Genomic DNA, 20329 nt, shown 5'->3' on the forward strand with positions numbered 1-20329 from the left:
AGCCAGGGCGGGCGGGGGCGCCGCGGCGCGCCAGGTGTGACCGTCCCAGTGATGGAGGACCCGTGGGGCTCGCGGCGTGGGGGCCACAGCGCGATTTCTGGTCTTTCGGCCCTCGGCGGCTCCCATCGCCGCTCCCGGGCGCGAAGCGAAGAGGGCGACGGCGGCAGCCAAACCCTCCGCGCGCGGGCGCGCGGGCATGCGGACAGCTACCCGGCCGGTCCTGGCGCTCGGGCTCCCGGAAGCGGAAGGGGAGCGCGGCCCGGCTTGGGCGGCGGCGGCAAAGGAGGAGGGCGAAGAGCCGCTGGCGGTCGCGGCAGCGGCGGCGGCGGCGAGAGCGGAGCCAGCCGGCCCCGGTGAGTGTGTGCGGGCGTGGGGCGAAGCGGCAGCCCCCGCAGCCCCAGCCAGGCCGGCCCGCTGCTCCTCGGCGCCCGGCCGCCCTCACCTGTCCTAGAGCCTTTCGCGGGGTGCTCACCTAACCGCGATCCTGCACCTGCCCCCGCCTGGGCTCGGAACCCCGGGGCTCCGCGGTATCCTCCTCCCCCGGGCCTGGCCTTTGCCAGAGCATCCCCTGCCAGACCTCAGCCACCCGCCAAGTGCCCCTCCCACTGCTGGTGGACGGGCTCCTGTGCTAGCCCTGATGATTTGGGGCAGTAGAAACAAAAACAACCCAGTTGGCGTCCCGAGTTTCTCGCCTGCAAACTACAGTTTTTCTCTTTACACCCTGCGGCCGGGAGAGGTGCACCGCGATGCCGGTTTTCTGTGTTAGAAGCGTTTCATTCATTCACAGACTGGGTGTGAAGCTGCGGGGGGGGGGACTCGCAGCAGGAGAAATAGTTTGTTCCCTTATTGACCTTTTCCCACCGCTCCCCCAGGTCGAAGAGGGGTTTCCAGAAACGGGTTTATGGATGGCAGCAGTTTGCACCTGTTACCATTCACTACAGTGGGTCGCCGGCTTTCAACTGGAGAGACCATTTAAATCATGGTCTTCCTCAAATTGTATTTGGGTCACATTTTAGATCCCTTGTGAGTCAGCGGAGAGAGTCTGTATCTCCAGGGTCAAGAGGACCCGACAGTTATTACGCGAAGATATTGCAATATACAGCAGTCCATTAAAGTGCAAGAGGAAAAAAAAAAAATCAAGGTCAGTGGGGTGGGTCCATGAATTATAGTGTAAAGTTACAGCCTAAAGTGAAGAGGACTAATAATTAAGTGCAAGTTAAGAAGATGTGTCAGATGGGACCTCGATGGACCATGCTAATGTGCACTTAAAAAATCACTACCTTCCTGTGGTAAAAATCATAGTAATTATAATGGTTACCATTTGATGACTGCTCAGTATGTGTCATTCTTGGTGTCATAGCTCATCAAGTTCTCCCAACTCTATAATAGAGTCTGTGCATTTTAAGGATTTTGCCTTGGTTGTGCTCTTAATAGCAAAAAAACTTTTTTAAAGATTATTTATTTATTTGAAAGGCAGAGTTACACAGAGAGAGGCAGAGAGGCGGGAAGGAGGGAGGGAGGGAGGGAGAGAGAGAGAGAGAGATCTTCTTTTCGTTGGTTCACTCCCCAAATGGCTACAAGGGCCGTCACAGTGCCGATCCGAAGCCGAAGCCGGGAGCTTCTTCTAGGTCTCCCACATGGGTGCAGGGGCCTAAGGACTTGGGCCATCTTCTGCCGCTTTCCCAGGCCATAGCAGAGAGCTGGATCAGAACTGGAACAGCCAGGAATCGAACCAGCACCCACATGGGATGCTGGCACTGCAGGCAACGGCTTTACCCACTGTGCCACAGTGCTGGCCCTGCAAAATGGTTTTTGATGAAGAGATGAAGGGAGAAATAAATTGGAAAGAACCAAGTAAAATCTGATGTTGAAAGACAGATTACATGTTAGTCCCATTGCTGGCCCTCTCCAGCTGTGGGGTCAGGAGCAGGACTGTGACCATGGTGATTTTCCGTCTACACAACTAGGGAGTCAGTACAGTTTTTAAAGGCTTATTTTAGGTTTTCCAGGCTTACCTGGCAAATGCTATGATTGTAAATATAAGACCCTTTAACATGTTGAGGATACATTTAAGGCATTTATCTCACAAACTGTTGGTAAAATATAACTTAAAAAATGTAGAATTCCAAAACTGTTTTTGGTGTAGTGCCAGAACTGTTAAATTCCAGAATTAATCATTTTGGATGCAGAACAATAGAATTTTATTAGATGCCTTCAGATTGTTGAGATTTTAGGAATATTTTAGGAATAAATATTTTTGGAGTAAATGAAGTAGAGCACATTTTAAAGAAAATAATGAGACCTGTGTTGCATTACCTATCTCTGGTCTTCTTTACTTAATAAAAGAAATTTAAAAATTATTTATTAGAGAGAGAGAGAGAGAGAAAGAGAGAGAGAGAGAGGCTGAGACTGTTTCTCATCTGTTTATTCACTTTTCAGGTGCCCACAATGGCCTGAGCTGGTCCAGGCAAGGCTGAAGCCAGGAGCCTAGAACTTGATTCAGGTCTCCCACCTGGGTGGCAGGGGCTCAAGTACTTGAAGCATTTCCTGCTGCCTCCTAGGGTGTGCATAAGCAGGAAGCTGGAAGAGAGTCCAGCCAGGACTGGAGGCAAACACTCCATATGGGACGTGAGTGCCTGCCAGGCCAAATGTCTGCCCCTACTTCGAGAAATTTAAGCATCTGAAAATGCATACACATGATTGTCAGCGTAACAGGTAGTTTTAAGAAGTTATCAGTGAATCATATAATTGTTGCTGCTTTGCCCACTGCCTGATTTAATTCATAGTGTCTGATTCAGAACCTGTGGAAAATCACATGAATAAAATAACGCCATGGTGAAGTGAAGAAAGTAATTGAGAAGTCTAGTAATATCTCCATGCAGCTTTGTTTTCTGGAATTTTAATTGTGTGTGAGTCAGTGAGATTTGTTCAGCATGGTAGGCTATATGATGGCAGAATCAGTACTGCTAGGCATGGCAGGGAAGACAGAGAGCTATTTTTATTGTCAAGAGATTGTTCTTTAAATCCACTTTTACTTTCATATTAAGGGATATAGATTGGCTTAGTATAACATTAGGATTCAGATTTAACTTTTACAAACGTGCTTGGTATAAAAAGGCAGTTTAGGGACTGGCATTGTGGTGTAGCAGGTAAGGCTGCTGCCTGTGACTTTGGCATCCCATATGGGCACCAGTTCATGTCCTCATGTCCCAGCTGCTCCTCTTCCGATCCAGCTCCCTGCTCATGTTCCTGAGAAAGCAGTGGAAAATGATTTGAGTGCTTGGGCCCCTGCACCCATATGGGAGACCTGGGAAGAAGCTTCTGGCTCCTGGCTTTGGATTGGCCTAGCTCTGGCCATTGTGGCCACCTGGGAAGTGAATGAGCGGATGGAAGACCTCTCTCTCTCTCTCCCTCTCTCTGTCTGAAACTCTGCCTTTCCAAAAAAAACTAAAATATACCTTAAAAAAAAAAAAAGGCAGGTTAGCGTTAGTAGAATAGTCAGTGTGGAAATACCCATTATTAAACTTGAAAGTGTTTGAAGTAGTGTGAATCAAAAAATTAAGGTGAGATACAAGAATAGAGGGGAAAACGCCAGTCTTTTTTATTGTGACTTGTTGGTTTAGAATCCATGGTAAGTTAATCAGCCTAGTTTAAGAAGTATGTTTTCATAGACATGTGAAGCAGCTCCATGCTTATTAGCAACTACCTGATCAAAACCGCCTCAGTGTGACAATTGTTTGTTTATTTACTTGTTTCCCTCTTTAGATCTACCCAGATCAAAATGGGACACTTTCAGAGTTTGTCTTCTGCCTGTTGGGCCTCTTTTCCCCTGTCCTGTTTTTCCTCAAAGTAGATGTACCTTCCCCATTTCAGATGCTGAATAGGTATCTATGCACTTTACCAGTACGCTGCTCCTTCCACAAAGGAGCAGGTGAGTTAAATATTAGTATTTTACCAATCACTGATTAATTCTCTTTTAACTCTAACTTGAAATGCTCAAGGGTGATCTCAACCAAGCTTCTAATTTAAAGCCATAGTTATAGACTGAATGGCTTTTTTTTTTTTTTTTTTTTTTTTTTTTTACTGTGGAATTTTCAGGTCTAGCAAGTACACGAGGAAAGACTTTTCTTCTAGTGTTAATATATTTTTTAAAGTTTTTTTAAAAATTTATTTGAGAGTCTGAGTTAATAGACAGAGGGAGAGAGAGAAACAAAGATCTTCCATCAGCTGTTTCACTTCCCAAATTGCCGTAATGGCCAGAGCTGGGTCAATGTGAAGCTACAAGCCAGGAGCTTCTGCCACATTTCCCACGCAGGTGCAGGGGCCCAAGCACTTGGGTCATCTTCTGCCTTCCCAGACCATGAGCAGAGAGCTGGATCAGAAAAGAAGCAGCTGGGACTCGAACTGGTGCCCATATGGAATGCGGATGCCACAGGTGGAGGTGTAGCCTATTACGCCACAGTGCCGACCCCTGGTGTTAGTATTCTTAAATCAAACCTGCTTTGGTGCCTGGTGCTGAAAAAAAAAAACAAAAACAAAAACACAACTCAATTTAGTCTCCATCCCTTCTCTCCTCTTCTGTCGTGGTACAGTAGATACAAGAAGGTAAGACGCCAGTTCATCTTCTTTGTTAGAAGAGCATGCTGATTCACACCCAGGGAAATCTCATCAGCCTCTTTATGTAGGGCTTTTCCTTTTTCTCTTGCTGCTTTTAGAGCAAATGTCCGTATCCTACATTTAACCTTGATTTTTTGTCCCTTTTCCTACATTCCTACTGCCTTAAATGAAACTTATAACGTAGAGTTTTTGTTCTGACTGAAATAGTACCTCATGGCTTCTAATTCATATTGCCCAACACCTTCCAAGTCATTCCCGCTTTTTGTTAGGAGCCTGATGAAGTGTATCACTATAGTGAAACATTAATAGAGATGCGGTGTTTACATTGATTCTTCATCCATGTTCACTTTGCACGTAAGAACAAGTTTTTGTGGAGATTGTTTATGTTTGGTTTCGCATAGAATGTGATGATTTAAAGGCTCATTCTACAGAGTAGATTCTTGAAAATATTGATAGTGTAAGTATGCTATGCTTTGATACTTTGTCCACCCACAATTTTACAAAATCTTCCTGGAGAATTCACCAACTGATGCAGCATTTCCTGCTTTGGTTGTACATTCTTTGTTAGTTTCTGAGATTCAGTTCTGATTCTCTTCTATATTCCTTAGTTCATCATCTTTCCGCTGTGATGTGAATGAAGCTTGGTTAAGAGACTGTAATTCAGTCACTTTATTTTAGGTCAAATCTCTATTTTGATTATTTTTATGTAAGAGATGTGAGGGCAACATGTAGAAATGCATCTTTCCTCCATGCTTATGGCATGATCTTAGTCGGAGGGCTATACATAGTAATAAAAGTTTTCCTCTGACAAGGAGTTTACAGACGTTAGTGTGAGATAAAGGAAAATTGCATTGTTACTTTTAGCGATGGGAAAATGGAAAATTTATTTAGTTCTTGAGTTTCTGAAACTGGAAGTAAAACTCACTTTCAAGTTTCCCTTCCTCTTCCTCCCTTCATTCCCCTTTGGTGTCACCATTTTTGAGTTGCTGTTTCTTGCAGTTTCTCATTAAGCAGTGCAAAACTCCTGTATGTTGATACTTTTATACCCATTTTACAGATTATCAAACTGAAGTTTGGAAAGCAAATAAATGCCTGCATCATAATTTGAACACAAATCTGTTTTTAACAGCTGTTCAAGATTAATTTTCTACCCTGTTGATAATATGCAGAGTATCTACATGGTATCTAAAGAATTAAATTACTTCATTGGCTAATTATTAGAGATTGCTAGGGCCTAATGCGTTATATGCAAGTATTTAACAGTGATGCTATACCTTTTTTTTTTTTTTTTTTTTTTTTTGGACAGGCAGAGTGGATAGTGAGAGAGAGAGACAGAGAGAAAGGTCTTCCTTTTTTGCCGCTGGTTCACCCTCCAATGGCCTCTGCGGCCGGCGCATCTTGCTGATCCGAAGCCAGGAGTCAGGTGCTTCCTCCTGGTCTCCCATGAGGGTGCAGGGCCCAAGGACTTGGGCCATCCTCCACTGCCTTCCAGGGCCACAGCAGAGAGCTGGACTGGAAGAGGAACAACCGGGACAGAATCTGGCGCCCCAACCGGGACTAGAACCTGGGGTGCTGGCACCTCAGGCGGAGGATTAGCCAAGTGAGCCGCAGCGCTGGCCATGCTATACCAATTTTTAAAGTACAATAAAATAAGAAGTCAGATAGCTTTATAAATTTATTTAAAGATATATAGCAATAACTTTCTTTTCTAAATTATATTTTGGCTACAACTAGTAAGTTTTGCAATTTCACATATTCATCTAATTTAGTAGCCATTTTTCTCTGCCCTGTGGGAAAAATTTTGTGGTGTTATCCAGTAAGCTGTTTATTGTATATATTTCAGACATAGCAATGTTAAAAATGCTTAATGGTATCTTATGTTTGATTTTCTTTGTTATCACAAGATATTTGGAATCTTGGGCCTAGTGAGAAAGATATCTTCCATCCACTGGTTCACTCCCCAAATGGTAGCAATGGCAAGGGCTAGACCAGACTGAAGTTAAGAGCCTGGAGATTTTTCCAGGTCTCAGCGTGGATATAGGGGCCCAAGCACTTGGGCCATCTTCTGCCACTTTCCCAAGAGCATTAACAGGGAGCTGGATCAGAAGTGGAGCAGCCAGGTCTTGAACCGGCACCCTTATGGGATGCTGGCACTGCAGGTGGAAGCTTACCTTGCTACACCATATGCCAGCCCTCCCCCAGCATTGCTTTTTTACCACAGCAGTGGTGATGTTGATCTACCTGTGAAATGTTAATCTTATTTTGGAAGTTGAATCTTCAGTGTAGTTGTAATAACTGTTGAAGTGTGAGGTGAGTTCTTTTCCCTTTAAATGTAAGCCAGTGAATGACTGGGATTTGGCTCATGGACAGTTTGTCTCTGCAGAGTTACTGACAGTAACTGCTGTTTTGCTGAAATATTAGGAAGCCACCCTAGAGTCAACGTCTTTAGAATATTATTGACTTTGGCCATATATTAAAAAGTCGTGTGCCATGTTTAATTCAGGTTGAAATTTTTCTGGAAGGAGAATTGTGTCATTTGCCATTTGGACAGCAGCTCCTCAGTTTTGCCATACCATATCTTGTCCCTGAGAAGCAAAAGTGCAACCAGAGGTTACTTTTTTTTAAAGTTTATTTGACAGGTAGAGGTATAGACAGTGAGAGAGACAGAGAGTCTTCCTTCCATTGGTTCATCCCCCAAATGGCTGCTATGGCCGGAACTGTGCTGGTCTGAAGCCAGGAGCCAGGTGCTTCCTCCCTGTCTCCTATGCAGGTACAGGGGCCCAACCACTTGGGTCATCCTCCAGTGTCTTCCTGGGCCACAGCAGAGAGCTGGACTGGAAGAGGAGAAGCTGGGACCAGAACCGGCACCCATATGGGATGCTGGTGCTGCAGGTGGAGGATTAACCTAGTGAACTATGGCGCCGGCCCCAGATGCTACTTTGAATTAGCTTAAAAAGTTAGGGTGGATCACAATGTACAGCACATTAAGGACAGAGATCCCACATGAGGAGCAAGTGCACAGTGGCTCCTGTTGTTGACCCAACAAATTGACACTCTAGTTTATGGCGCCAGTAGCCACCCTAGGCTGTCGTCATGAGTTGCCAAGGCTATGGAAGCCTTCCAAGTTTGCCGACTCTGATCATATTTAGACAAGGTCATGAAAGACAGAGTGAGGATAGTAACCAATGATCCTAAGAGTGGCATTTACCAGGTTTGAACAATTAGACAGCATTAAGTGGGGAAGAGGACCATCAGTACACACAGGTTGGGAGTAGAGCCATTGGTGGTAGAGGAGAGGTTATGATTACAAAGGAATGAGGCCCAAGTACGCTAGACAGGGTCTAGAACAAAGGACAGCGTCATTATTAGAGGAGCTAAGAAAGGTGCTGTCTAAGCTACAATTAAGTTTTCTGATTGAGAGGCAAATAGAACCTGATAGAAGGGGCTTGATAATAATCTGGTGGGCCCTAGGCCTTGTAAGTTAAGAGGCCCAGACTTATCTATCTCTTCACATGGGGTATATCCTAAGGGAGGTGTGAACCTCCTAGGGGAAGGCACTCTGTTGACTTTCATTACTTGGCTGGCCTGGGAGGAGAGCTGGCCAGGTAAAGGCAGGTGGCATCTCTAACAAGAAATGTACAGTTCTGCCTGCAATGTTGCTGACCCTACTTGACCATCCCCTCAGCTGCAGTGGTCACTTTGGAAGTTGGGCTGAGTGAAGGGCTTTTCAGCTTAGAGCCAATAAGATCTGTGGCTCTGACCTGGGCATCCTTCGACTCCAGGGCAGGTCCATTTCCAGTGATCCAACTCTTGGCAGAGCTGTACATTGTGATTTAATGCTATAACTAGTACTCAAACAGTATGTTTCACTTTGTGTTTCTATGTGGGTGCAAACTGTTGAAATGTTTATACTAAATTGATCTTCTGTATATAAAGAGAATTGAAAATGAATCTTGATGCAAATGGAAGGGGAGAGGGAGCGGGAGAGGGGAGGGTTGCGGGTGGGAGGGAAGTTATGGGAGGGGGAAGCCATTGTAATCCATAAGCTGTACACTGGAAATTTATATTCATTTAATAAAAGTAAAAAAAAAAATTAGAAAACAAAAAGTTAGGGTGGAAACAAATTATATTTGATTTTTTAAAAAGATTTATTTATTTGAAAGAGTTACAGAGAGGTAGAGGCAGAGGCAGAGAGAGAGTCTTCCATCTGCATTTACTCCCCAAATGAAGAGAGAGAGAGAGAGAGAGAGACAGAGACAGTCTTCCATCCACGTTTACTCTGAGAGAGAGAGAGAGAGAGAGAGAGAGAGAGAGAGAGACAGATAGTGAGACAGTCTTCCATCCGTGTTTACTCCCCAAATGACTGCAATGGCCGGAGCTGGGCCAATCCAAAGCCAGGAGCCTGGAGTTTCTTCTGGTTTTCCCACTTGGGTGTAGGGGCCCAAGGACTTGGGCCATCTTCTACTGCTTTCCCAGGCCATAGCAGAGAGCTGGATGGGAAGAGGAGCAGCTGGAACTCAAACCAGTGCCCTTATGGGATGCCGACACTTCAGGCAGTGCCTTTACCTGCTGTGCCGCAGCACCAGCCCCCTCGTTTGTTCTGATATCATGGACCATGGAAAAATTGACCCTGAGAGAAAATATAACTACAGGTAGTGTCACCACACCCCCAAATTTATACGTGTAATGGAAATGCACATATTGCAGCCATTCCACTTATGTAGTTTTGCTTCCTCATTATGTAGTAGTTTTCTTTTCCTACATAAGAAGTATGCTTAATGAGTTCATAACTTGTCCTTTATTTCATATCTCCTGAATGATACCACCTTTCACCTATTCCCTAAGCTAAAAACTTGGAAGCTGTCCTAGAATCTGTCCTTTGCTTCCAATTGATCACCAAGTCCTAACAGTTTTACTCGTTAGATTTGGGATCTGCCTATTTTAGTGTGCCTCTTGTTTTAAGTATCACTTCCTCCCTCATATGCACATACCCCTTCCCCTTGTAAATTAGCATTAGGGACGCTTACCACTTGTTCTCATCATTTTTCACCTGGGTAACAATCAGCCTTACCTCTTGCATGTAGTCAGTCTCAGTGCTTTATCCATCCTTGTAATCCAGCTTTTAAATTGTTGCTGTTTTCAAGAGGTTAGCTAGATCATGACGTTTTACCATCTAAAATCTTTCCATGGTTTTCCACTGTGTTCAGGAAGAAGTCCAAATTCATTAATGTGACTTAACAGTGTTCTTCTTTCTGAGAATCGCTCTCTACCTATGGATCATGAAATCGGTTTAGTAGGCTGTGACCGTCATTATATATTTTTATTAAAGCAAAATGAATAAAATAGAATAGTAATGTTAGTACATTGTGTGTAGTAAGGATAAATGCTAAATGTTTTCAGTTATATTGTTCTGTGTGTACTGGTAACATTAAAAATATTTTTAATGTAGTCTGTGGTCAAAGGTTGGCATGTCTTACTCGTTCTGCCATATGCAGTGGTTTTTCTAGTCATTTCATTTTACTGAGATTTTTTTTCCACCTGCTTTTATACCTTTGTTGATTCTGGCCCCTTGGTCGGAAGAGCCTCCTTTCTTCATTTTGCTAACTCACAGGCTTCCCTCTCTCTCTAGAAGGCTTTTTCTGATAGCACCTTAACTGTAAGAAACACATTTTCTAATGCAACCCACTAGATATTTAAGTATTTGAATAACTGAAAAAATTTCCATGAATGTATACCCTTGCTTTATGAGATACATTCCTGCCCTTTTGTCCTCTGTCTTACTTTGTCTTGCATAGCATCGATCTCATCTCTCCTATTCTGTCTGCACAAAAGATAGGGCCTATCTCTTTTTCATGGCTTTCCTGTGCCAAAACAGAATATACAATTACAATATGTTGATTGAATTAATAAAATAATGAATTATATTTGTTACTTGCAGCTCCTTATGATACTATTTTTTTTAAGCCTGAACTGTAGAAACAAGCTTTTCTAGTTAATTCTTAATGGTTTCATTATAATAGGATAACTTTTTTTCTTAAGTCACTTTCAATTTATGTTTTAAACTCAATTCTCTGTTTATCAATTCTGATCAGATACTTTCAGCCTCACATCTTGACAGATACTACATTGTATTCTGTCCCACTGATGATCTCAGAATTTATTATTATTTTGTGATTTGTGATCAAGGAAGTTTGATGAGGCCCAGATGCTGGACACATGATGCTTTTATGGGAATTGAGTGGTTGAGAGAGAGAGGGAGAGGGAGAAAACACTTTCATGCACAATGGTAATGAAATACAAATTCTGGGAGGATGGGTGGAATATGAAAGCCCTGAATCAGGTGAAGTTGAATCATCTTTGGTTTCTGAATTTAAAATGTTTGTAATTGCATTTTCACAGTTAACGATATTTAGCTGCTTATAATTTTTATCCTTGTAAGAGATCATTATTTGTTAAACCATTGATAGGTTCTCATGGAGAACTGTTATTGAAGAGAAATCCATTTGATGTGAAGTAATTTTTAAAAGAATGAATCAAGATAAAACTTTTAAATGCAAGTACCAGAAAAATTACAACACATCTCCGTGAATTTACAAGTGGTAAGTCTGCATTTTCTTTTATGTGGGAATAGGTTTCTGAATTACATGGCATAGTGTCCTTGAAGTCTTATGTTTTGATGTATTTAGTTTTTCATTAGCAAATATAGTAACTTTAATTAAAATTTTCAATATTAAATTTTCAATAAACATATTTCTTAAGACATTTTCCATAGGAAAAAGTGGTCTATGAGTAATATGAGTTTCAGGAGCATCTTTCTCAATTGTAAATCTTCCATGGTTGTACACATGTTGCGTCTGCACTGTGTTTTAAAAAGTTCTAGTTTTTTTTTTTTTTTTTTTTTTTTTGACAGGCAGAGTGGACAGTGAGAGAGAGAGAGAGAGAGAGAGAGAGAAAGGTCTTCCTTTTTGCCTTTGGTTCACCCTCCAATGGCCGCTGCGGCCGGCGCATCGCGCTGATCCGAAGGCAGGAGTGAGGTGCTTCTCCTGGTCTCCCATGGGGTGCAGGGCCCAAGCACTTGGGCCATCCTCCACTGTAGTCCCAGGCCATAGCAGAGAGCTGGCTGGAAGAGGGGCAACCGGGACAGAATCCGGTTCCCCGAAAAGTTCTAGTTTTAAAAGCATTATATATAAGAATAATTTATAGTGATAAGAGAAGGTTAAGTTTTTTGTTTGAAAGGTCATTGGTGTCTCTTAGGCCATCTCTGTTTTGTAGTTGATTGAAAGGAATTTAGAAGGACAGATTTTATTGATAAACTTAGAACACCACAAATATTTACATAAAATATGAAAGCCTTCCTTCTCACTACTGTTTCCTCCCTCAGGCTGGTGATAACTGTTTCATCTTTCCCTTCCTACTGCATTTAGACTACGCCACATTTTTATCATTATAAAAAAATGCTGTATCCTCTACATCCTCTGTATGTATTTACTACTTGTAGACTTCTGAGCCCTTCTGTAGGTATTCCAAAAAATAAAACCGCTTGGTAAATGGTTTTGCATTTTGGTAGGCACTGTCAAAGTACTCTTCCTGGGAGAAGGGTGTCAGTTCATATGCTCACCAGGGATGCATGTGCTTGTTCTTTTCCCTTTGCCCTCTTCACATTGCACCTCACCAGTCTTTCTCAAAGCTTTTAAATTCTTTTTTTTATTTTTATTTTTATGTTTTTTTATTTTTGACAGGCAGAGTGGACAGAGAGAGACAGAGAGAAAGGTCTTCCTTTGCCGTTGGTTCACCCTCCAATGGCTGCAGGGCCGGCGCGCTGTGGCTAGCGCACCACACTGATCCGAAGGCAGGAGCCAGGTGCTTCTCCTGGTCTCCCATGGGGTACAGGGCCCAAGGACTTGGGCTATCTTCCACTGTACTCCCTGGCCACAGCAGAGAGCTGGCCTGGAAGAGGGACAACCGGGATAGAATCCGGCGCCCCGACTGGGACTAGAACCCGGTGTGCTGGCACCGCTAGGCGGAGGATTAGCCTGTAGAGCCACGGCGCTGGCCTAAAGCTTTTAAATTCTGTGAAGTGGAGCCTGCATTATGACATAGTGGATTAAGCTGCCACCTGCCACCAGTATCCCATATGGGCACCAATTTGTGTCCTGGCAGCTCCACTTTGAATCCAGCTCCCTGCCAATGGCTTGGGAAAAGCAGTGGAAGGTGGCCCAAGTGTTTTGACCCTTGCCACCCATGTGGGAGATCTGGATAAAGCTCCTGGCTGTGGCCTGGCCCATCCTGTGGCTTTGCAGCCATCTGGAGATTGACCCAGCAGGTGGAAGATCTCCGTGTAACTCTGATTTTCAAATAAATAATAAATCTTTTTTTAGAAAAATAAATATAGTGAAGATAAATACAGATTGTTACTTTTTATTTTCCTGGTCAACAGTGATTAGCCATTGGATTTTTTTTTCTATTTGTGAATTGTCAGTATATTTACTTTGTATATCTCTTATCAGTCATATTCTGTGATTTTTTTTCCAGAGTTCTTTGTCTTTTTTTAAAATTATTAATATAAGAGAATAGATTTCATGTATTTCATAGGTACAATTCTAAGAAGATAACTGTACTTCCCTTCTATCTTATTTCCTTCCCTTAATCCCTCTCCCTTCCTTCCTTCCTTCTTTATCTTCAAGTTTTGCAAAACCATGATTTCAGTCCACTCCATAATCACAGGCTTAATGTATCTCTAACCACAGTATTCAACAAGTAAACAGTAGAAAGACCACAGTTCCACAGGAGTAGAAGCAAGAGCCAAAAAAAACAATGAAATCACAAGATGTCTTTCATACCTGTAGACTTTTTATATTCTGTATTAGTTACCACATATCAGAAAAAAACATGACATTTTTCCCTTTTGGACTGGGTTATTTCACTAAGCATAATGGATTCCAATTGTATCGTTTTGTTACAAAAGACAGAATTTCATTTTCTTTATGGCTGAGTAGTATTCCATAGTGCATTTATATCACATTTTCTTTATCCAGTCAACAGTTGATAGACATCTGAGTTGATTCCACGTCTCAGCTATTGTGAGTTGAACTGCAATAAACATAGGGGCATAGATAACTCTTTAATAGGCTGATTTCATTTCATTTGGGTAAATTCTCAGGAGCAAGATAGCCAGGTCATATGGTAGATTTATTTTCAGATTTCTGTAGAATCTCCGTACTGTCTTCCATATGGTTGTACTAGTTTACATTCCTACCAACAGTGTATTGGGGTACCTTCTCCCCTACATTCTTGCCAGCACTTATTATTTTTTGCTTTTTGGAGGATAGCCATTCTAACTGGAATGAGGGAAACTTCAGTGTGGTTTTGATTTGCATTTCTCTGATGACTAGTGATCCTGAGCATGTTTTCATGTGTCTGTTGGCCATTTGTAGTTCATCCTTTGAAAAATGCTTGTTCATGTCCTTTGCCCACTTCTTAACTGGATTGTTTGTTTGTTCTTGTTGACTTTCTTGAGCCTTTTTTAGGTCCTGGGTATTAATCCTTTATTAGTAGCATAGTTTGAAAATACTTTCTCCCAATCTGTTGGATGCCTCTTCACTATGTTGAGTGTTTCTTTTGCAGTGCAGAAGCTCTTTAGCTTGATGTAACTTTGTTTTTGATGTGTTTTGGGTTTCAGATGTTTTAATTTTTATGTGGTTTGGCATGGCTTTTATGGATCTTGGTTGTGAAGACCTGCCTCATTCCAAGAGAATAAAACTACTTGCTGTTTCCTTGTCACACTTTTGTTTCCTATTAAAATTTAGAAGATAAAGAAATTACTGTAAACTGAGGTGCCAGGAAAAATTTCATATAGAGCACGAGATTCCAGTTGGCCTTAAAGTATGAGATGAATTTAAATAGGTCAAATGTTAGGGACATCTCAGATATAAGAAATGAGTTTTTCATGTGAAATAGTAGCAAGATCACTTTGGCTGACATGGAGAGTCATATAAAATGGCTGAGGTCATAGAGGCATTTTTACCTAGATTTCTTCTTAATTATTTTGGCTAATCTTTTGATTTTCTGAAGTCTGTTTTGATGTTATAGTTTTCTGTCCCATAGTAGTTTTCTGTCATTTTTTTCATAGTGATTTGAGTATTATTCCTGAGAAAAATATGTGGTAAAATACAGTTGGCTGAAAAGTTAAAAACGAAAGGTGATATCTTGCAAAGTAATTTGAACCTTATAAATATTTACTTAGCCTAGTTTGAATTGAATTATAATTTCTTTAAAAATAATTTGTGCTGTAGTAATTTACATCGTTATGAAGTTAGTCACTGTATTCAAGTATAGTTACCAGATAGCAATCTTAAAAAATGTTGAAGTACCAGTATATCCACTAGTTACATCAAAGTTTGAGTTATGAGCTCACCATTTAATTTACAAATTAATATGTTGGAATCACCAGCCAATGAAAGTATTTTACAAATGCCACCCTTAAGACCGAGTAGCAGCACCGTATTCAGTTTGGTTGTTATTCAGGATGTGTAATAGTTTCTGTTCGGCCGTAAGCCACGCCTGGTAGATATTAACCGAGTGAGGTGATCCTGTGACTCTACCAGTGACACATTTGTGGTTGTGATCTGGTTTTGGAGCTCTTAGAAGACCACTGTTTTCTCCTCTGCAACCCTATTATGAGGATAATGTGGCGCTAATTTGTACAAATCAGGTACTTTTAAAAAAATATTCAACATCTTATTTGTTCATTTTATTTTTCTATCCTGTTCTCAGTTTTCCTTGGGATACTTGTTTTTTAGAGCTTGTCATCTTTATATGTTTATATTCAGGACAAATGGACATATTTTAAATACTACTTTTCAATGTGTAATATTTTCTGTTCTGAGAGTTCTCTTTTGTGATTAAAAAGTACATTATTCTCTGGTAGAAGATAATAAAAATAGAGTTCAAGGATAGATGAGTATTTGATCGTTTTGCTATTTGTTCTGCTAACCTATATGCTTTTCTGTTTCAAATATCAAGAAACCTAGAAATAAGTAATGAATTTGCTCTATCCTATAAAATTATGGGGATTCACATTCTGTTTATTGGTCCTAAGTAAAACTGAAACATTAACAGAAAGGTAAATGAAGTTGATAATATGAAACATGTTCACAGACAGAGCCTTTATCATTTCTTTTGACACTTGATGGCTGGCAAGATTAAAAAAATTAAGATTTCTTTTTTATATAACAATATAGATAGCTTACCATTTGTATTTGAACTCTTTTAGTTTAAAAAATAAGATACATATGAAATAACATGTTTTGTCCTCTTTGTTCTTTAATGATACTGATCAATCTTTATCAACTTTCTAATTAAAAGGCAATGGCATTCAGCTTTAACTTTCTTAGAAGGCTTTGGAACTAATATATTCTTCAAAAACGTTCTTGTTTGAAAGGCAGAGCAAATGAGAGCGAAATAGACAAAAAGAGATCTTCCATCAACTGGTTTGTTTCCCTAAATGCTGCAACAGCCAGGCCTGGGCTGGGCTGAAGCCAAAAGCCTGAACTCAGTTGAAGACTCCTCTGTAGGGGTTAGAGACCCAGCTATTTATTCCGTCATCTACTACCTCCTAGGGAATGCATTAGCAGGAAGTTGGAACTGGAAGTGGAGCCAGGACTCAAAACTAAGGCAGCTGATATGGGATGTGAGCATCAAAGTGGCATCTTGATCACTAAGCCAAATGCTCCCCTACGATTTTAGAAATCTTATGCAAGTACTGATTCGGACCATATTTGATTTAAACTGTTGGGTGACGTTGTATTTAGGTTCTTGTCTTTTTAATTTCCTTAACATTTGCACAATCTAGGAATGAGAGAATGTGTATTCCTTTAAAATGAAGCATTCTTTAATCTATTTTTTGATAGCTTTATTGCTTTGAAGAATATAAATGTGGCCTTTTAAGGGCTGGTATCCTGATACACTTCAGTTGATGATAAATTGGCATTAGAATGAAGTAATCTGGGATGTAAGATGAAAATCTGAAGTTATCTTTCTTCTGTAAGCCCTGATGTCTAATTAATCCATAGGACTTGCTGATTTGATTCTATGGTCTCTTCTCTATAGGTAGTTTTGGCTTTTGTCTTCTGTTGGACTTCTCTCTTTAATTTTATCTTCTGCAGTAGAGCTTCAATAATTTATATAAAGTGCAGATCTCATTATGGTAACCTCTGCTTCAGTAGCTTCCTTTCTTTCCTTCTTTTTTTTTTTTTTTTTTTTTTGACATAGAGTTAGACAGTGAGAGAGAGAGACAGAAAGAAACGTCTTCCTTCTGTTGGTTCACCCCTCAAATGCCTGCTATAGCTGGTGCTGCACCGATCTGAAGCCAGGAGTCAGGTGCTTCTTCCTGGTCTCCCATGCGGATGCAGGGCCCAAACATTTGGGCCATCCGCCACTGCTTTCCAGGGCCACAACAGAGCTGGACTAGAAGAGGAGCAACCGGGACTAGAACCCGGTGCCCATATGGGATGCTGGCACCACAGGTGGAGGATTAACCAAGTGAGCCACGGCGCCGGCCCTTAGTAGCTTTCTAATACCTAAAGAATGAAGACTTAGCATTTCTAACGTGGCATCTTTATGTCCTTCATGATTGAGCCCTGTGTTTCTCATTACCCATTCTACACAGAAGCTCTATGATATGTGATGGCAGTTGTAATATCATCCAGAAGTCTTTTTTTTTTTAATTTATTTATTTGAAAGAGTTACACAGAGAGAGGAGAGGCACAGAGAGAGAGAGGGAGAGAGAGAGAAAGAGAGAGTCGTCCATCTGCTGGTTCACTCTCCAGATGGCCTCAACAGCCAGGTCTAGGCCAAGCACTAGGGCCATCTTCCACTGCATTTCATAGGCCATTAGCAGGGAGCTGGGTCAGAAGTAGAGCCTCGTATCCAGAATACGAACCAGAGCTAATATGGGATGTCAGTGTCCCAGGCAGCTTTAACTGCTATACAACAGTGCTAGCCCCTTGTCTTTTTAAGACTGAACTCAGATTTCACCCTTTGCAGGAGGTGATATACTAGTTCCCATCTTTGCTCCTACTAACATCTTGTCCACAGGTATGGAGTTTATCATGTGCTGGAAAATCCTTTTTATGAATTTTTTCCACTAGACTGTTAGTACAGGCCATGTCGCATCATATTGTATCTGCAGTGTCTAGCAAGTGACTAATGTACAGTAGAGACTTAGTGAATATTTGTTGATCTAAACAAGTTAGTTAGTTCATTGCTGTTACGTTGACATCTTACCAAAGTTCTGTGGCATAGTTCTTTCTAGATACCAATTAGCTGTGTCAATACTTGGAGAGCATTTTAAAAAATTTACTGATTTTTTAATTATGTGAAGAATTATGATTCAGTGAAGTCTGGAAACATTTTAAAAAAGCTCTGTAGTTTCTTTTATTTTTATTTTTATTTTTTTATTTTTATTTATTTTTATTTTTTGACAGGCAGAGTGGACAGGGAGAGAGAGACAGAGAGAAAGGTCTTCCTTTTTGCCGTTGGTTCACTCTCCAATGGCCACTGTGGCTGGCGCGCTGCGGCCGGGGCACCGCGTTGATCTGAAGGCAGGAGCCAGGTGCTTCTCCTGGTCTCCCATGCGGGTGCAGGGCCCAAGCACTTGGGCCATCCTCCACTGCACTCCCTCGCCACAGCAGAGAGCTGGCCTGGAAGAGGAGCAACCGGGACAGAATCTGGTGCCCTGACTGGGACTAGAACCCGGGGTGCCGGCGCTGCAAGGCGGAGGATTAGCCTATTGAGCCACGGTGCCGGCTTGTAGTTTAATTCTCACTTGCTTGCTATTTGAGAACTTTTTCCTTGTTTATTAGTATATTTTACTATTATATTTTATGTAAAAAGTGCCTTTAGCACTTTATCTGGTAATTTATTGTTTAAGCTCAATATGCTAAGTCTACTAAAATATGGATATGTTGTAAGTCACTTTTAGATATTATATGTATAGATACATATAGAAGTATCTCATTTGGAGTTCCTTGGGCAGATTTTTAATTTTTATTTATTTTAAAATTTTTTTAATTTGAAAGGCAGAGAGATAGGAGGGAGAGGCAGAGAGAGACACAAAGGTCTTCCATCTGCTGGGTCACCCCCAAATGCCCACAACAGTCACACTGGGAGCCTGGCTGAAGCAGGATTCCAGAACTCCATCAGTGTTTATGTGAGGATGGCAAGGACCTAAGTCATCATGTGATACTTTATAGAATGTTCACTAGCAGAAAGCTGTGTTGGAAGCAGAGGACCCAAGACAAAACCAGACACCAGTTATGGGATGTGGGCATCCTAAGCAGTGATTCAACCCACTGTGCCAAAGGCCTGCCCCAGATTTTTGATGCTCAGTTGAAAAAAGGTTTCTTTTAAACAGGAGCCATCCTAAATTGATAGCCATGAGATTAGTTGGGCTTCATTCCAAGAATTTAATATTTTTAGCAATTTGTAATTACTTTTCACTTTTATTAAAATTTTTCAAGATGACTGAAAAATGTTTTGTGTTTTAAAATTAAACTGCACAGATCTGAAGGGTACAGTTCTGCTTACATGTGTCTATGAATATAGCTTTGAAGTACTAACCAGGTGAAGAATGATAGAAACCAGTTTTAGACCTCTGAGGTTCTCTTATGTCCTTTACCAGTTAGTGCACAACTCTCCCACTACAGGCTGGCCACTCATTTTCACTTGTGTTTACAGTTAAAGCAACTAAAAATTTTTGTATATTAGCTTTTGTTGGGCATGTATAGTCATTTCTCATGGGCTTACATATGTAACTGCTGAATTAATGACAAACTTATGTTTTAACTTTAATGCCAATTTCAGTTATACCCTTGATAGAAATTTATAATGAAAAATCATAGTTAAATTATTTGAAGTCTTTGGTAAGATTTGGTTATCTTGAAATTTCTACTTTCTATAGTGTTTATTTTGAAATATATATGCATATATGTATATTTTAACTGAAAAGTGATCCCTGTTAAATATAAGAGTGGGAATAAGAGAGGGAGGAGATGTACAATTTGGGACATGCTCAGTCGGACTTGCCCCAAATGGTGGAGTTAGAAATGTGCCAGGGGATTCCAATAGAATCCCATCAAGGTGGCATGTACCAATGCCATCTCACCAGTCAAGGTGATCAATTTCAGTTCACAGTTGATCACACTGATAGGTCTAAGAGTCAAAGGGATCACAGAAACAAGACTAGTGTCTGCTAATACTAACTGATAGAATCAAAAAGGGAGAGAACGATCCATCATGGGAAGCGGGATACACAGCAGACTCATAGAATGGCAGATATCCTAAACAGCACTCTGGCCTCAGAATCAGCCCTTAAGGCATTCAGATCTGGCTGAAGAGCCCATGAGAGTATTTTAGGCATGGAAAGCCAAGACACTCTGGCAAAAAAAAAAAAAAAAAAAAAAAAAAAAAAAAAACAAACAAAAAACAAACAAACAAAAAAACAGAAAAAAAGAGGACCTAAAGGAAAGATCTCTGTGAGTGAGATCCCAGTGGAAAGAATGGGGCCATCAAAGAAGGAGGTACCTTTCTCTGAAGGGAGGAGAGAACTTCCACTTTGACTATGACCCTGTTAGAATAAGATCAAAGTTGGCGAACTCAAAAGGCTTCCATAGCCTTGGCAACTCATGACTAGAGCCTAGGGAGATTACTGAGG

At 41.2% G+C, this 20329-nt stretch overlaps 1 protein-coding gene across 5 annotated transcripts in view; it reads left to right on the forward strand.

Annotated features, from left to right (window-relative positions):
• The first annotated feature begins 272 nt into the window (after positions 1–272).
• Positions 273–20329, forward strand: part of ZDHHC21 (zinc finger DHHC-type palmitoyltransferase 21) — a 96978-nt gene continuing 76921 nt past the window's right edge. For 2 of the 5 annotated variants that reach the window (XM_062208236.1, XM_062208241.1), the window contains exons 1-2: positions 273–353; positions 11085–11216. The gene's annotated coding sequence lies outside the window, so the exon portion shown is untranslated. Of the gene's footprint in view, positions 354–1016; positions 1142–2584; positions 2716–4459; positions 4477–11084; positions 11217–20329 lie in introns of those variants that run through there. The other 3 variants (XM_062208238.1, XM_062208239.1, XM_062208240.1) reach the window with 3 other exon arrangements.

Source organism: Lepus europaeus, chromosome 12 (genome assembly GCF_033115175.1).
Source record: "Lepus europaeus isolate LE1 chromosome 12, mLepTim1.pri, whole genome shotgun sequence".
NCBI classification, from domain to species: Eukaryota; Metazoa; Chordata; class Mammalia; order Lagomorpha; family Leporidae; genus Lepus; species Lepus europaeus.